Source organism: Stenella coeruleoalba, assembly GCF_951394435.1.
Source record: "Stenella coeruleoalba genome assembly, chromosome: 5".
NCBI lineage: Eukaryota > Metazoa > Chordata > Mammalia > Artiodactyla > Delphinidae > Stenella > Stenella coeruleoalba.
This window is the reverse complement of record NC_137150.1, coordinates 58,698,525-58,712,544: the sequence shown is the minus strand read 5'-3', so window position 1 is coordinate 58,712,544 and position 14,020 is coordinate 58,698,525. Positions and strand designations below refer to the sequence as shown.

Here is a 14,020-nt window from a genome sequence, read left to right as displayed (position 1 = left end):
AGCTCTCCTCCGTTTCTTGGTGCCGTTCCTTACAGTTACATTATAATTAACATAGTGAATGTTATAGTGAATGAGGGGTAGTGTTTCAGAAATTGGAGGTATCAGAAATATTTCAGGTATAAAGTTATGGTTGAGCTAATTCTTGAGGGGTAAGGGTTCCATGAAATGCAAAGGCTTAGGAGGATGAAGGATAATAGAGTTCTAAAGGACAGATTTTCAGCTGGAAGCAGGGAGCACACATATTTGATGGAGTTCATGGCTCTTTTATGGTGTAAAGGACTGGAGGTAAATTCGTAAAACAATGATGCTAAATCCAGCCTATAATTAAGAGCTATTTTCCGGGACTTCCCTGGCGGTCCAGAGATTAACTCCTTGCTTTCACTGCAGGGGGCACTGGGTTGGATCCTTGGTCAGGGAACTAAGATCCCACGTGCTGCGCCACACGGCCAAAAAAAAACAAACAAAAAAAAGAGCGATTTTCCATTCATGACACAGTGATGTTTATGAAAGAAGTCAGCACTTAAAACACTATGGGTAAGGGCATATAATGGGCTTTGTGGTCATCCTGATAGATTCCCACTCAGGTGGGCTTTCCTGGGAACCTACATGATCACGGCTAAATCTTTCTTTTTTAATTGAAGTATAGTTGATTAACAATGTTGTGTTAAGTCACTGCTGAATCTTGAGTGTATCATCTATGCTCTTTGCTTACACTAGTTCTTGAATCAGATAACCAATCTATTTTCATCTGAAATTAACCCATCCTTCAAGGAGAAATTCACATCTCAGGCATACCCAGGGTGAAAATTTCCCTGACTACTGTAGTACATAGCACCATCTTTTTCTGAATTTATGAAGTGTTTATGGTCTGATGAGAACATTAGACACACAACTCAACTCATTCATTAGAGTTTCCTCTTATATGGAAATGATCCCTGAGAATTTCTTAAATCACCATTTAAATTGATAAGGTCTGACCTGCTCACGCTGAAATTCAAGAATTAGCTAGTTTTTTCTTTGCTATTTTTTTTGCTGTGTCCTCTCTTCTGTGGAGCAGTCCACAGACCCCAACCTTGAAGGGGTCCAAGGTTTCAGTTTGCACATTGACAAGAGAAAATGGAAATTTCTCCCTAAGCAGGGGAGACTATATGAAATTTGAGGTCAGGGGACATATCTAATATTTCTTTTTATCCTCCCTGGTTTCTAATATTATTATTATTATTATTATTGGCCACACTGTGCGGCACTGGGGATCCTGGGATCGAACCCGTGCCCCCTGCAGTGGAAGTGCAAGGCCCTAACCCCTGGACCGCCAGGGAATTCCCTCCAGTATTATTCTTTGTTGGTTTGTTGATGAGCCTGGGGAGAGAAACACCTATATGGCATTAGAACTATGAAGATACTTTCCTGGACAAAAATAGCTACTCATTGTGGAGGGAGCCACACAGAGAAGCTATCTCTCTGCCTGGAGGCAAGTGTCCCTGATAAACACCTACTTCTTTTCTGCAAGGCTCTATGTATTTAAATATTTCGTAAAAGAAAACCTCAATTTTATGAAATAAAACTGTTTTCCTCTAAAATTCAGGAATTAAGAGTTTTAAAATATGTATAGATAAAACAGAGATAAAAGTCTGTAGACATATTGATCATTTTAAGTTCTGGCAGAAAAAAAAAACAACTATGTTGTTAAAGAAATAACAATGTTAAGAGCCACTAACGTATATGCCTCCAGTGCTTTTTGACAAAACGTAGAAGAGAAAAGCAGAATGCTGTCTCCTCAAAACTGCTATTACTTTAGGCAATACTTTGGCCACAAGGTCTGCTGCCTTGCCTCTCTTATTTTCTTATTTCAACAATTGCACTAAATTCTGGGTAAATTAATTTTCCCTCAAAGTGAAAGGTCCTTTTAATAATTTCTTGAATGTTCACATCATTGTCATTAATGGGCTTTGTTCTGTTCACTGTAGGATAACTTCTTTATGTGCTTGTCTTTTCAAAGGCTTTCTTCCCATGAATAGACATCATAGTAAGTCACTTGAAAACAATCTCCTGTAAATATGGATTTTTTTCAATATTATCAACCATTGTCTCATAATTTTCTTTCATAACTCTGACTTGGAATTACAGAAACCCTGGTCATGAATACCAGGTCAAATTCTATACTTCTAGCTTGAAAAAGCAGTTTAATAATAAATACAAAGCTTATTGTAGTTTAAAAAACAATAGTAAAGCATCAATATAGGTTAGGATTCTGAAGAACTTACTTTTTAAGTATCTTTTGTTCTCACTCTATACTTTGAAGTTGAAACTGAGAATTCAAGATAAAAATATGAATAGTTAAGAGTTCAAGGAAATGTCACTTGGAGACCATATTCTTTTTTTTTTTTTACTTTTTTTTTATATTGGGGGTATAGTTGTTTTACAATGTTGTGTTAGTTTCTACTGTACAGCGAAATGACTCAGCCATATGTACATATATCTCCTCTTTTTTGGATTTCCTTCCCATTTAGGTCACCACAGAGCACTAAATAGAGTTCCCTGTGCTATACAGCAGGTTCTCATGAGTTATCTGTTTTATACATGTTAGTGTATATATGTCAATCCCAATCTCCCAATTCATCCCACCTCCCCTTTCCCACCTTGGGGTCCATACGTTTGTTCTCTATGTCTGTGTGGAGACCATATTCTTGAGAAGATTTTTTTTTTTTTTTTAATTACCAAGAGAGGGATTCAGGGTAGTGCATTGTTAAGACCTGTAGGCTCCAATGAGTGACACACTAGACTGTGTGAGCCTCTTGGTTCTTCCACTAGTTAGCTGTGTGACTTTGGTGTCCTCATCTATAAATTGGGGATTACAGCAGCTATTTCAAAGGGCTTTTATGAAGATAAATAAGGCAACACATATAAAGTGCTTAGCAGTGTCTTACACTTATTAAAATAACTATTATTTTAACAGATCGAGGTAGCGTTTGTTGTAAGATATGTGTAATCTAACGTTAACTTTGTGGTCTGAAGTGTTTAGCTATCAAACGGATTCTTTTTTTCTTGAATCCGTTTCAAGAAAAAACGGTGGAGGGGACACCCGGAAGAAGATTCTTTAGTAGATCAAATCTTTTGTCACTGAAGTGTTCTGAAATATATCTTGATGTTTAAAAAAACAAATTATTATGATTGTATATGTTTGCCTGTTATTTTAGCATTGTATGACATTTACAACTGGGAAACCAAATAACTCCAGGAATGAGAATTTAGAAACTTTCTTTTTTATAGGGCCCAAGGGGACCATTTTCAGGGGTGATAGTACTTTCATTTGGGACACTCAGGTAAGAACACAACTCTTCCAGGAAATCTATGTGATTGAATATTATTTTTGTGTCCTCCACGAGGGCGGCCAGCCATGTAGAGCAGGTCAAACCCACAGGCCCAGTTCTCCACAAATCAAGTGGATTGAGAATAAATTTACAGGCCACACACCCAGGTGTGTCAAAAAGCACTTTATTCTTCTACAGGTAAAATTAATATCTGTCTCTAGCTCTTATTCCTCTGAGATGCAGAGATTCAATTTCAATTTAATTCAGGTTTGCATCTAATCCTGGAAGGTTTAAATGGAACTCACCAAGAATTTCTGGGGCTTGGCTGAAAGAGTTGGGTGCAGGATCCACTCTCCAATCCATTTAAAACATCTAGCACAATTTCTTTCTTGTCTATCCCCTCACCCTGCTTTACCTTCCCCCAGTCTGGACAACCTATGTTTAGCCTTCAGAGTAGATGTTATGTCTCCTCACCTAGTCTCCTTCCAATTTTTTTTAAATGGATAAACCTTATGTCCTGAATTCTCCAGAGACTGGATTTTTGAAATGCTTTAAGCCCAGATTTTGCAAGTAAAAAGTTGTGTGTTTCATTTAAGAGCCATCAGAGAAATGTGACTGACAAGATATTTGATGATATTAAAGAATTACTGTTTAATTTTTAAATGTGATAATGGTATTTATTGTATATTTTCTTTAAAAAATGAGTCTTTTCCAGCTAATATATCTTGTAGAACAAACAAACAGGTGTGGAAAAAGGGAATCACAAAAAAGTCTTTATCTTGGAGATATGTACTTAATATTTGTGAGTGAAATTATATGGTGTCCAGAATTTGCCTCTGAAACTTCAAGGCAGAAGCGGAGTGGGTAAGGGTTTAGATTAATTAGAACTGGCCTTGAGTTGATAATAGTTGAAACTGGGTGGTGCATAGGTAGGAGTTTATTGTATTAGTCTCTCTGCCTTTGTATTTTGTTTGAGAATTCCCATAATAAAAATGGTTTTTTATTTTGTTTTGTTTTGTTTTTTTTAAAGCCATAAGTTCTAAGAGCCTCTTACAGCAATCAGAAAACAAGAATTGAACGTCTGTGTATTCTGAATTCTGGTCATCCCTCCTTCCCTGAGTAATGCCTAGCTCTGATCAATTGAGAAGAGTCACAGAATGACATAATATTCTTGGAAAGGGGAAATCTTGTTAATATATCAAAGTTTCATCCTATTACACAAACCAATTAGTCAATTCAGACTTTGGATATGGTCATATTTAATGATTAAAAATATGAATGACTGATACTTCCCTAATATCCTTTGGTTATATATTCACCACGTTAGATGTGCAAATTGATGCAGAAAGTTTGGAACTGTGAAAATATTTTGTAGGCTTGATGATTTATCAACCAGTTAGCCAGCTGGTTGGGGGGCAGGAATAGGGAAGAGATTACACCACATGAGTTATTCTGCACAGTTCAGCTAATGGAAAATGTTTTCCAAATTATGGCCTCCATTGCTGAGAGTTTGTGTAAATTGATCTAACCACACTCCTGAAAATGTAACAAGCTCCTATAAGAGAAAGAAGTTAGTATGAGTAAAACATTGTATTAAAATAAAGTAGTGGCAACGTTCATGTCAATATAAAAAAAATGACGAAGGTAGCTACCGTGCAGGCTATAGAATATTTAGCAATATAATGGCTGATTTCATCCCTGATTTGTCCCCTACGGTAGAGAATTTATTCATAAAACATTTATTGAGCACCTACGCTATGCAAAGAACTGGACATGAGAAGACAAATAATACACAGACCCCAATGTGGAGCTCATGGTATGGTAGGTAGCTGGGGGTACAGCCTGGACTACTTCTGATTACCCTCTCATCCTCTCACTCTCCCAGCTTCTTTTAATAAGTATAAGATTAATACAAGTATTAAGATCAGAATTTAGAAAATTCTGCAAAACGATTACTTATAATTAGTTTGAAACATTTAGAAACACATAGATTTATTCTCCTTAAATGGCAAAGAGTAGCTAAGATGAACAACTACTGGATATTATAATTTAGTGCAATACTTTTCTTTGATAATCTTGAAATTCGGAGCTAGGTGTCGGAGAAAAGGTGTTTTTCTTCTCAACTCATTTATTCTCCCACCCATTTCTTCACTCCCTATATCTCTGCTAGAGCCACAGTGAAAATTATTTTAATTTCTAAAAGGCACTTCTGTGGGAGAGAGGAAAAAAAATGTTACAGTGAAATAAATGTTGGAACAGGCAGAGTGTCCTCTATGAAGGACATTGAAGTAGCTAATAGTTCCCCTAAGAGATTACCAGTGAAGTGGTCTTGCATGAAAGAAAGGTGGCATGAAAGATCATTGCTTCAGTTATTATTAATGGAATGCTATTCCCACAAAGATCATCTGGGGAATGGTTCTGATTGGTCATCTGGTACCATCAAAGGTAGTTTGTTTAGCTGTGTGACTAATGCCACTGTTTTCAAGGTCTCCTCATGGCACTTCAATTAAATGGAAGCTGTGGCAGTTAGAGAAGCTTTCTTGAACTCTTTGCAGAGTTTCAGGAAAGGAAAACTTTTCCATTAACTGTGAAGTTAAAAAAAAAAATCCTATAATGTATTTCTTAACCAGATTAGAAACCAGAACCCTGGTAGGCTTTTGTTTAGCTATTTTGCTGAGGGTGTTCTGCTAAGGCCATGCAAAGAATGAATAATTCAGATTGAAAACCTTGGCATTTTACTTAAAAGCCTTATTTTCATTTTTGGAAAATGTGACAGCAAGAATTAGTACTGGCACTTCTGTTTCAATAATGGTGGTGATGTTTAAATGACAACAAATACATAATTGGACTTACATGCACATCTATGGACACACAAAAAATGTCATTACCTATTTTGGTGGAACATTTTACTATATTATTCTATAAGCGACAAAAATCAGCTTAAGTTGTTTTTATCGATAAGCAATGAATCAATGTGAGAAACCCTTGTGGCATTCATACTTTGAGAAAAATATCTTTTTTCCATTCCCTGATTTTGAAAGGATGAAATTGTTTGTTTTAAATAAGATCCTTGATGAATCCTCCTTAAATAAATGTTAACCCATTTTCATAACATTCCTTAAAGTCCTGTGGAGATCAATAATTAGACTTCTCAAATTAGACTCCTCAAATTAGAAGATAGATTAGAGACAAACTGTAGCAGAATAATTCTATGCTTCCCTCAGTTTGATTGAGCTGAAATTGTCTAAATATCATAGGGTATGAGATTTAGCATTTTATGGTGAGAACAGAGAAAAGAGATTAGGAAATAGCATGTTGTGGGAAGAATCGGGGAACTCATTGATAGCACTTTGGGTACCAATCATTTCACCCATGGAAGACACAGGATAAATAATGATATAAAACAACAAAGAAAAATAACTACTCTTCTCCCAACTGCTGCATAGATATTCATTTTAAGATTAAGAATGAAATAAATTTATGTATTAATAAGAAATATGGCTTTGAGCTCAAAGACTTGCTGTGAATTCCTGGTTTACTAAATCCCAACAGTGAGGTCTGAGTATTTCCACGCCTCCTTGAAGTTTCTGAGACACACAGAGTCACAAATAGTTTTTTTTTAAACCAATTTTTAATTGAAGTATAGTTGCTGTACAGTATTACATGTTAAGGTGTACAACATAGTGATTCACAATTTTTAAAGGTTATACTCCATTTATAGTTATTATAACAAATACTCATTACTTTTTGTCTGCCAATCTCTTGGCATTATACTGTATGATCCATTTGTTAACTTGAATTAAATTTCTTTTAAATATATGGTGCCTTGGTAGGTGTTTTCCCAGATGTCGCTAACCTTAAAAATTACACATGCATTCAACTTTGGAGTAGCCATTAAACATTGCTAGGTTTCTACTAGAGACCACTTTAGCCCACCTATTAGTCGGGACATATGGGTAAACTCTGAGAATTAAATATATAAAACAACGAGCTACAGATGTGTTAAGATGACTGTCCTGTCTTTAGCATTTTTATAGGATTAATCTGTGTCTTCTCTTTTGCAGCGGCTCAATAAAAATGTGGCTGCTGCTGTTTGCTATTTTCGTTCCCTGCTCCTTTCCCTGGCTCAGGTAATTCTCCATACCTGTTATTTGGCCAGGCTGCTCCACAATTCACCAGCCCTCCGTGGTTCTTGCATCAAATACAACTCACACTTCACCAACAGATGGTTCAGTACAATTTCTGTTTGTCTCAGATTCTGCCCAGGAATGCAAGCTGTTTCTAATGCAGTCCACAGTAGAATCCTGAGAGCTGGCTTCCCATCCCTCTCCAGTCTTATCCCTGCTTGGTCATTTAGTGCCCTCATTCCCTTTTTCTTCCTGACAAATCTAATCCCAAGGAAGATTTAAAACCCACAATTCATTCTAAATTAATGATATTGTTTAAAGGGTTAGATCTGTCAGGCACATCTACATTTACTAGCTGACATGAGTTTTAGATAATAAAATTATTCTTTATTGGTAGAATTTTAGGTCTCAGAAGACATATTGGAAAAGGTTTCTTGGGGGGTGCCGGGGGTGCAGGTGAGTCAAAGGGTCTCATCCAGCACCTCAGAAAATACTCCCAGTCTTTTACTTTGCTTACTTATGAGATTAGTTCTGGTGAGGCATAGCGTCCCTTCTCCAAACCATCTCTCTTTCCCCACCCTTATACTGCATATCAGGGAAACCTCTACTAAGAAGCTTTTCTTGATTAGTCTCACCATGCTTCATCCAGCCTGTTTAAATTCTGGCCTACTCTTGCACTGTTATCAGGCTGTTAAAGACCTCCAAGGTCCTGGGCCTAACACTTTTATAGACCCTACCCAACATCATATTATATGGAATTGTACTGACATCCCACTTCAACTATATATTTTTTTCCTGCAACAATAATTTAAAAGGATTGTAATACTTTTATGTCCAAAAATTTTTAACTATGTATAGCTTGTTTATTTTAAGATTGACTATAGTTTCTTGGTAATCATTGTGCATCCTCAGAAATTTTGGTGATAAGAAAATATACCTTACTCTTTTTTAATGTAATGATGTTTTATGAATATTAAATTTCACAGGTAGTGAAGAAGATATGATGGTGACAGTTTGTGGAAATTTAATTCAGCACTTAATTTACTTTTAAAGTTTTTTGTAATGACATTTATTTTCAGGTTTCAAACATTTTTACAAGTGCTCAAAAGGCTCATTGTTAAAAAATAAATTTATTTATTTATGGTTGTGTTGGGTCTCAGTTGCTGTGCGTGGGCTTTCTCTAGTTGCAGCAAGTGGGGGCTTCTCTTCGTTGTGGTGCACGGGATTCTCATTGCGGTGGCTTCTCTTGTTGCAGAGCACAGGCTCTAGGTGCATAGGCTCAGTAGTTGTGGCTCGCAGGCCCTAGAGTGCAGGCTCAGTAGTTGTGGCACACGGGCTCAGTTGCCATGACGCATGTGGGATCTTCCCGGACCAGGGATCGAACCCATGTCCCCTGCACTGGCAGGCAGATTCTTAACTCTGCACCACCAGGGAAGTCCTTGAGGCTCATTTTTAAAAAAATTTATTTTATTGAAGTATAGTTGATTTACAATGTTGTATTAATTTCTGCTGTACAGCAAAGTGATTCAGTTGTACATATATATATTCTTTTCCATTATGGTTTATTACAGTATATTGAATATAGTTCCCTGTGCTATACAGTAGGACCTTGTTGTTTATCCATCCTATATATAACAGCTTATATCTGCTAATCCCAAATTCCCAGTCCTTCCCTCCCCCTGCCCCCTTTGGCAACCACAAGTCTGTTCTCTATGTCTGTGAGTCTGTTTCTTCATAAACACTCATTTTAATGACATCTATATATCGAGTAATGCACTGGCAGAGAAAGTTAAGAAGTTGAAAAGACAGTCCCTGCCCTCAAAGAGCTCAGAGGAACATATTTAAGGAAATAATAGCCATGCAGGGTGATAAGTGCGCTAATTAAAATAGCATTAGGGACACACAGACGGCTGTGACTAACTCAACTCAACCCAGTTCTCAGAAGAGGTGACTTTTGAGTGTAACAGTGACTGACTTCAGTCATTCCTAGATTGAAGTGTCAGGATCATTCATGGAGGACTGTCTCATTAATTATTTTCACATTCTATTTTTTAACTAATACAATCTTGAGTTCTTGTAAAAATCTGGAACATCTACCAGAATTGGTCTGATAGGATTCTCAACCCATTGGGTCATCCTCTTTGCAGGAGCCTCCCTTCCACTGTAGAGATAGAATATGAATAGGAGGGTGATCCAGTTGCATGTGATCTTCAGAGAGAAACTTTGAGGTCAGTGCTATCGTGATCCCATCAAATAGGTGAGGAAATAAAAACTCAGAGAAGGGAAGGCATTTGCCTAAAGTCAGACGGGTAGTAAAGTAGCAGAGGTGGGGATCAACCTCCCATTGGTGTGACTCCACAACACTTAACCTCACCACTCTATAGACCGGGACACTGAACGCATACTCCCACCTCATTCCTATGGCTGCTCTTCTCTAGGTAACTTGGTGTGCAGTACATTTTTCTCAATTTCCTTCTCTGATGATGAAATGTAAAAGAACTTTTAGAAAGAAGGGGAAAAAAACCCTCTCCATATTCAGGAAGAGGTAAAAACTTATATCAGGAAAAGATAACTCAGAAAGGAAAAAATATTGAGCACAAAGTCATTCTCCTGATACCCCCAGCTTTTCCCAAAGCTTCTTTTATAAAGTGACAAGCATTTCCGTCTTCACCCTACATTTCTGCCTACCTTAGCAAGAAATATTTTGCTTGATACATAATTTTTGATAAGGGAAGATGCATCAGAATAAAAAGGTGATAATATTTCATATACTTGAATGAATTTTAGGATGGAAGTTAAACAGAACAATAGGTGTAGTCATATTATAACCATTTTTAATGATCCCATTTTAAGATCTTGTTAGAGGCTAAGAATAGAACCCACACAAGCATTGAGTTAGTGAAAGGTACTAATAGCAAAAATTCCTCAGAGCCATGAAGATTAGTCTTTGCTGTAAGTTAGGATAATATTCTGTTAGAGGAGTTCTGATTTTAGTATTGTGTAAGCTGTTTTCTTAATACATATCTACCCTCTGCCTAGGTGATATTCATGAAATAAGGCATAGATAATGCATTTAGTAACACTGAGCTGAATCATGCAAAACATAATTTGTGTGCAATTTTGGGGAGTGTAAAATAAAAGTTGTTTTAAGTGTCAGAAAAAAAATCCATAAAAATAAAGCATTCTAATCAGAGAAAAAATTCAAAAGCTTGTGTCATAAAGGAAAACAATTTACTTGTGCCGGTACCCTTCATAAGTGCCCCAAAGCGTTCCAGTGCTGTTACATTCTCTAATGATATTACAGTATGTGGCACATCTCATCTAATCTGTTAGTAAAATCCTAAAGTCACTTATGTCAGTCTCTAATGCAAGCCAAATGAGTCTTTCCAGTAATAAGAAGCTTCACAGAATTAGTTTTCGTTTTGCAGAAAATTGCCATTGGGGCTGGCACTTTTATCTAAAAATTTCACTCGTGCATAAGCAAAAAACTCATATATTATTTGGTTACATTCCATCAGTATGAGAAATAACATTGTGAGAATTCTATGCATGCTAATGATATATAGAAATCCACCTGCTTTCAGATAAAATGAGTTTAATTTTCTGTTGCCCACTGCCTGGTTGGCCTTTCATAAATTACTTATGCACAGCTATTATTAAAATAGAGGGAAAGCAAATTAGAAAGTCCTCCTATCTCTCCACTGGATTTAGCCAAGGCAGGACTGTGACAGCTAGAGTCAGCGTTTTTGAAAAAATTCTGCTCTCTTGAAAAATTTTGCATCTCTATACAATTCTATACCACTGTTGTAAACGTTCTGACCTGCCTTCTTACCAAATTAACCTAAATCCTTTCTATTTTTCAACATTAATGGAATCCTCTAGAGTCCTGCTGATATATATTAAAATATATTTATTGGTTAATTTGAATTCCAGCATTTTGTACCTCATTTCCAGCACTCCTGTTAAATCTGAACAGCTTTGAGCTTTAGCATTAAAAACTTACAAATTAAGATACATACAGTACATCTTACAATTATCAGATCAAAACAACTTAACTTTTATTGGAGTATAGAATGCTAAATTTAACTTTCTGATAAAATAGAAAATGAAGGTTGTCTGTGTGAAAGAGTTAATTGGATTTCAATGAGTGTTTTCTAGCTGATGAGGGGACGTCTTTATTGGCCAATGAATACTTGACCTCTTGGTTTTAAGGACAGGTGAAAAGTTTTTATTTCTAGAGGGTTTTGAAGTCCAAAGTTCCCAATAACTGAAGACTAATTTCTGTTAATATTACTTTGCTCAAGTAAAGTAGATCACTAGTTTCTTAGAACATCTGGTTACCATGTCTTTGAAGCCTGAGTAAGTATTGATGAGGCTCTACCCTTTCATGCCATGGTGTTAAGAGAGTTATCAAAGCACTATTTTGAAAAGCAACTTCAACCGCAGCTCATATTGTAAAAGATAAAATAAAGAACACTCCCAAGCCATTTCATAAAATATATTGATAAACAGATTTTTTTTTTAAAGAGAATTGCATCCTGTGTTGGGGAGGATTGGTTATCATACTCAAATAGCATTTAACTTAGTTCTGAAAAATTAAATATGCTCTTTAGTTTCTGTTGTTAAGATCTTCATAGTGTTTTGATATAAGTTTTGTACATAACTAAATGGAGTTTTAAAAACAGCGTCTTGATAGTATAAGTTATTAACACAAATAAAATTACAAATAAGTATTTGTGGTGTATGTGTGGGGTGAAAGTGGAGCTGTCTTAGGAAATTATGGTGGAATGGGGAAAGGAGACACATACCTCTTTTTTGCCCTCATCTTTGCCCTGAATCCAAACTAGCCATTTTTCTTTCTCTTTGGGAGAAATCTTTCAAAGTTAACAAATATACTTATGCTCACGTTCAAAATGGATGTTGGAAAAGAATACCAAGCAAACAAAACCTAGCATCACAACTAAAAGGCATACAAATGATTTTGGAAATTTGCTGCTGTAAGATACCAGAGGAAAGTATTATTTTCAGGTCCGTCCACAGCGATTTTCAAATGGGGTCATCTCTCCTCCTGTCAAAGTTTAACGACAAAGTGTTGTTCTCTCCTTGAGAGAACTGGATGAAAAATACTATTTGTGTATCCAGCATTATTAATTTTAAAATTCAGTGTGTAATTATATGGTGTTATGATGCCTTTAAAATAAATCTATTCTTAAACTTGCAAGGTGAAATTCACTAGTGAGGTGGAATTCACTAGCAATAGAGTTTTGTCAAATGTATCAAAAAGAATGCAGAGTTTGAGCTTTTGCCCTCCCTCACCAGCTGCAAAGCCGAGGACATGTGGAGCCACTGGGTTTGGCGGCTCCTGCGTTCATGAAGGCAGCGGGGGCCTCCGGGTTTCAACTCTCCGCGGGCCTATTTCCTCCGCCCTGCGGAGAGATTTCTTCACCGCCACAACCAAAGAAGGATAATATATGAGGCGAGTGGACATACCTCCTTTAGGACAAAGGTAATTAACTTTTGATACCCGCGCATTGGTTCAGGACTTGGAAACTCATGGATTTGACAAAGCACAAGCAGAAACAATTGTATCAGCTTTAACCACTTTATCAAATGTCAGCCTCCATACTATCTATAAGGAGATGGTCACTCAAGTTCAACAGGAAATAACAGTACAACAGTTAATGGCTCATTTGGACTCCATCAGGAAAGACATGGTCGACCTAGAGAAAAGTGAATTTGCAAATCTGCGAGCAGAGAACCAGAAAATGAAAATTGAATTAGAACAAGTTAAGCAACAACTGATAAATAAAACCAGTCGAATCAGAGCAGATAATAAACTGGATATCAACCTAGGAAGGAGCAGAGTAACAGATATGTTTACAGATCAAGAAAAGAAACTTATGGAAGCAACCACAGAATTTACCAAAAATGAAACCAAAACCAGAGTTATATTTCAGAGACCGGTAACAAAATTGACGCTGAAATTGCTTATTTAAAAACCCTAATGGAGTCTAACAAGCTTGAGACTATTCGTTACCTTGCAGCCTCAGTGTTCACTTGCCTGGCAATAGCACTGGGACTTTATAGACTCTGGAAGTAACAGTGAAACTACTATATTATGCTCCTACTGCTGCTGCTGTTGACTTAGAACAAACACTGTGCCAGGATGGATTTACTCTGAACATTGAAAGTTGCAGTAGAAACTTAATACAAGATTATTTAAAGTACATATGGATTAAAGGAAATGTTTTAGAATGGGAAGGTGTATTTTGTCTTTGTTTTTTATATATGTCTTTATTGTATTATGTTGAAAAGATGCCGTTCAAAACCTGATGGATTTGAGATAGGCCTTTTGTCTTTATCCTTTAGATAGCTCATAGAAACTGAAGCAGAGTTTTCTTGTTTGCTTGAACAACTGTAAATCATACAGGATTTCTTTGGTATGTGTTGCAAATTTGTTTAGTTATAAATAGGGAATCTAAAGTACAGAGTAGTCAAAAGACTGACCTTGTATGGTCCAGCAAGTGAGAATCAGAGGCTCTCCAACTAAATTTTTTTCAAAGAGCTAACAGCTGGGTTGTT

At 36.5% G+C, this 14,020-nt stretch overlaps 1 pseudogene across 1 annotated transcript; it reads left to right on the top strand.

Moving 5' to 3' along the window:
- Positions 1 to 12,773: 12,773 nt before the first annotated feature.
- LOC307187211 (coiled-coil domain-containing protein 90B, mitochondrial-like) lies at positions 12,774 to 13,554 on the top strand (annotated as a pseudogene). The gene has a single exon. The product of its transcript is annotated as a coiled-coil domain-containing protein 90B, mitochondrial-like (transcript).
- Positions 13,555 to 14,020: the final 466 nt, after the last annotated feature.